Source organism: Choloepus didactylus, chromosome 7, assembly GCF_015220235.1.
Source record: "Choloepus didactylus isolate mChoDid1 chromosome 7, mChoDid1.pri, whole genome shotgun sequence".
Taxonomy (NCBI): domain Eukaryota; kingdom Metazoa; phylum Chordata; class Mammalia; order Pilosa; family Megalonychidae; genus Choloepus; species Choloepus didactylus.
In genome coordinates, this window is record NC_051313.1 from 10028218 (window position 1) to 10032476 (window position 4259).

Consider the following 4259-nt stretch of genomic DNA (forward strand, 5'->3'; position numbering starts at 1 on the left):
GTTGGTTTTCTGTAGATGGTCTTTATCAGGTTAAGGAAGATGGCTGAGATATTTTATTTTATTTTTATTACTACATTTATTATGCTTTTTCTTTATCTATTGAGTTGATTATATATGTATGTACAAGTCTTTTACATATATATGTATATGGCATCTTTTAATATGTTGAGTTTCACTAACTGATTTTATAAACTAAACTGACTGGATATTTGCATTTCTGGGTGTTTATTTTCCTAATTGCTAAAACAAATACCATGCAGTAGGTTGACTTAACATCAGAAATTTATTGGCTAATGACTTTGAGGCTAGGAAAAGTCCAAAATCCAGGCAACGAAAAGCAATACTTTATTCCTGAAGACAGTGGCATTCTGGTGCTGGCTGGCAGTGATCCTAGAACCCTTGGCTTTTCTATCACATGGTAATACACATGGAAACTTTCTCTCTTTTCTCTTCCAGGTTCCAATGTTTTCCACCTTCTACTCCTTCCTGGTGGCCTTCTCTGTGAGGCCTTCTCTATAAGACCTCAAAAATAAGACTAAAACCCATCCTGATTCAGTTGGCTACAAATTAACTAAAAATAACATCCTTAAAGGGTCCTATTTACAATGGGTTCACAACCACAGGAATGGATTAAGATTAGGAACCTGTTTTTATATGCAGTGTGTAGGTCAACTTACCACAACTATCAACTAACTTGACGTAATCGACATTTATAGAATGCTTCACCTAACGATAGCAAAATCCACATTTTTTTCAAAGGTATTTAGAAAATTTACCATAGATCATATTCTGCAACACAAAATAAATCCAGTACATTTAGAAAGATTCATGTTATAAAAAGCAAGTTCTCAGACAGCAATAGAATTAAATTAAAAATTAATAACAGAACAATATATGAAAACCCTCCAAATATTTTATACTAAATAATGCACTTCTAAATAACCAATCAAGCAAAGAATAAATCAAAGAAGAAAAATCTTTTCACCTAGGTGAAAATGAAAACACAATATATCAAAATTTGTTGGATGCAACTAAAGCATCTAAAGATACAGCTTAAAGATTTATAGCATTAAACTAGTATAAAAGAACAGAATAAAGCTCTAAAAGTAATAACCCCAGCTTCCACCTGAATAAATTAGATATGAAGAGCTCATAAGTCCTGAAGTAAACAAAAGAAAGAAAGTAGTAAATATCCAGAGTGGAAATCAATAAAATAAAAATCAGAAACAATATAGAAAATCAATAAAACCAAAAGCTTATTTTTTGAGAAGATCAATACCTCTAGCAAGACTGACCAGGAAAAAAAGATGGAGGACACAAATTACCAATATTTGAGATGAGAACTGTGATATCACAACAGATTTCATAGATATTGATAGAATAATAATAACATATTATGAACAACTTTATGACAATAAATTGCACAATTCAGATAAAATAGATAAATTCCTTGAAATGCACAAAGAACAAGGCTCACTCAAGCAGGAGTAAATAACCTGAAAATCTATTGAAGAAATTGAGATACTAGTTAAAAATTCCCACAAAGGAAACTCCAGGCCCAGATGGCTGCACTGGTGAATTCAACCAGATTAAAGAAAGAAATAATTCCAATTATGTACCAACTCCTTCAGATAATTGAAGACGAAAGGCTATTTCCAAACTCATTCTGTGAGGCTAGCATTACTTTTATACTAAAGCTAGTAAACACTTTACAAGAAAACTACAAATTGATAACATCATGAACATAGGTGAAAAATTCTTAACACATTTTAGCAAATTAAATCCAACAATATGTTAAAAGTATACTGCATCAGGACCACATGGTGTTTGTCCCATTGTAGTGGCTTAGAGTTCTGTACCCCAGAAACACATGTTCTTAATCTTAATCCATTCCTGTGGGTTTGAACATATTGTACATAGGACTTTTGAAGATTTTCTTTAGTTAAGGTGTGGCCAACTGAATATAGAGAAGGCCACAGGGAGTAGAAGTGGAAATAGAGGGCATTCTTGTTTTAGTCTCAAGCTCAAATAAAAAGCTTTCCATAATTTTCCATTAAGTATGATATTTGCTGTAGAATTATTGTGGATATTTTAAATTAGACTCAGAATCATCCCTTTTATTCCTAGTTTGCTATAAATTTTTATGAAAGGGTGATGAAATTTATCAATTAAGGCTTCTCCATCTATTACGATGATCATATGATTTTCCTTCCTTCTTTTTTTGGTAATATGATGAATTACTTTTATGAGTTTTCAAATGCTAAACCACCCACTCATTTTTGGTATAAATATGGTGGTATATTATCCTTTTTAATATATTGTTACATTTCAACTTGCTAATATTTTGTTCTGGATGCTTGCTTATGTTTATTAGAACTATTGGCCTGTAATTTAATTTTTTTGTAATGACCTCATCTTGTTTTTTTTTTTTCAAGTTTCAGATATTTATTAATCAGTATAAACCCCAACATGATACACCAACATGATTTCTTGTATTCAGAGGGGAAACATTTCCAGGTTAAGCAGAAAATTGTGCGGATGACTTCTGGAAGACCTTCATGTTAAGCAGCTTTAAAGGGAAATATTTCATTTAGAAGTCTGGGCCTTCTTTCTTCAGTTTGCTATAATCCACATTCAGTGAGTAGAACTTGTATTATTGATTGGGACCCATTTTGTTCCAGGGTTCTGGGTTATTCTTTCTATCCCAAACTGATATCTGGATTGAACATCACCAGACCCAAGACATAGGGTGCTGCTCCAGTACCTCCTGCTCCAATAAGTACCAAGAGGGGGATCAAGCTCGGGTGCTTCTTGGCCTGGCCGAGGATCTGGGGGCGCATGTTTGCGTCAGAGCCTCATGCACAGAAAGAACGAAGAAAGATACCTCCGGGCCCAAGACTTAGCAGACTCCTCATCTTGTTTTATTGTCAGTATTATGCTGGCCTCATGAAGAGTTTCCTCTTTTCTATTTTCTGGAAGACATAAGATTGATATTATTTCTTCCTTAAATATATAGAAAACTTATCCAGTGAAGCCATGTGGGCCTGAAGTTTTCTCTGTGGAAAGCTTTTCAACAATGAACTCAAGATCTTTGATACTACGTATATATATATAGTAGTATAAACCTTTGATTTTTTGTGTCAAGTTTTATACATTTTATTGTTCAACTAATTCATGCATTTTATCTGAACTGTCATTTTTGCCAAAGATTTTGTTCATAATATTCTTGTGTTAAATGTTAAATGTTTGCCCTTCCTCCCTCCTTTGGCTACTACTTTTGTTTTCCCCTTCTTTGTCTTCTGGTTCTTTCCAGTACACTGGTGCATTGTTTGCTAATTAGCATTGCTTAACGCTGCCTTCAAATACTGTGATTTAGCTATTAAGTTTGCATTCAGCTGAAATATGAATATGTTCAATTTGCAACTGTAAACAGCAGAAGTAAAACTGTTAGAGTGATTTTTTAAAATTCTTCTTGACCATGTCTACACACTTGTGAATCATTCTGATGAAGATGCACAGTTTGAATTCTTCCTCCTCCGACTTCACTTGTCTTTACTACCAGTGAAGTAAACTCACCAAAAGGTGAAGAACCTCAGGTGCTTCCCTTAGCCTGTTCCATTGACAATCAACTTACCAAGTCTAAAACTCATGTTCTAGCTCCCTCCTCCAATCTAGCCTACTTCTGGACGTCTACTTCGATGAATCACACCACCATTTAACCAGGCCAGATTGCTGGGACTCATCCAGCCTTTAACATTTACTGCATCATTACGTCCTATAAATTCTGTTCACTCAATAACTCTCAAATCCTTTCCCTCTTCTTTAGTACCACTGCCACCACCCTTAGGTCAGGGAGCTCTATAGCCATGGGGCAAATCTGGCCACTGCCTGTTTTCATAAGACCTGGATACCAAGAATTGGTTACTACATTTTTAAGTGGTTGAAAAAAATTGGGGGAATAATATTTTGTGACACATGACAATTCCAAGTTTAGGGTCCATAAATAATGTCATTTTGGAACACTGTCACACTCATCCATTTACATGTGCTCCTTGACTGCTTTCATGCTACAATGGCAGAGTTGCGTAGCTGCAACAGAGACCATTATGGCCTGCAAAGGTAAAATATTTACAATCTGACCCTTTACAGAAAAAGTTTGCCAACTCCTGCCTTAGTTCATCATCCAGGCATTTCTTGTCTGGATAATCTGCAAGAGTCTACTAAAGGGTTTCTTTGTCTCTAGAATTGCTCCCCTCAGT

At 34.7% G+C, this 4259-nt stretch overlaps 1 pseudogene; it reads right to left on the reverse strand.

Annotated features, from left to right (window-relative positions):
• Window positions 1–2590: 2590 nt before the first annotated feature.
• Window positions 2591–2840, reverse strand: LOC119540980 (annotated as a pseudogene).
• Window positions 2841–4259: the final 1419 nt, after the last annotated feature.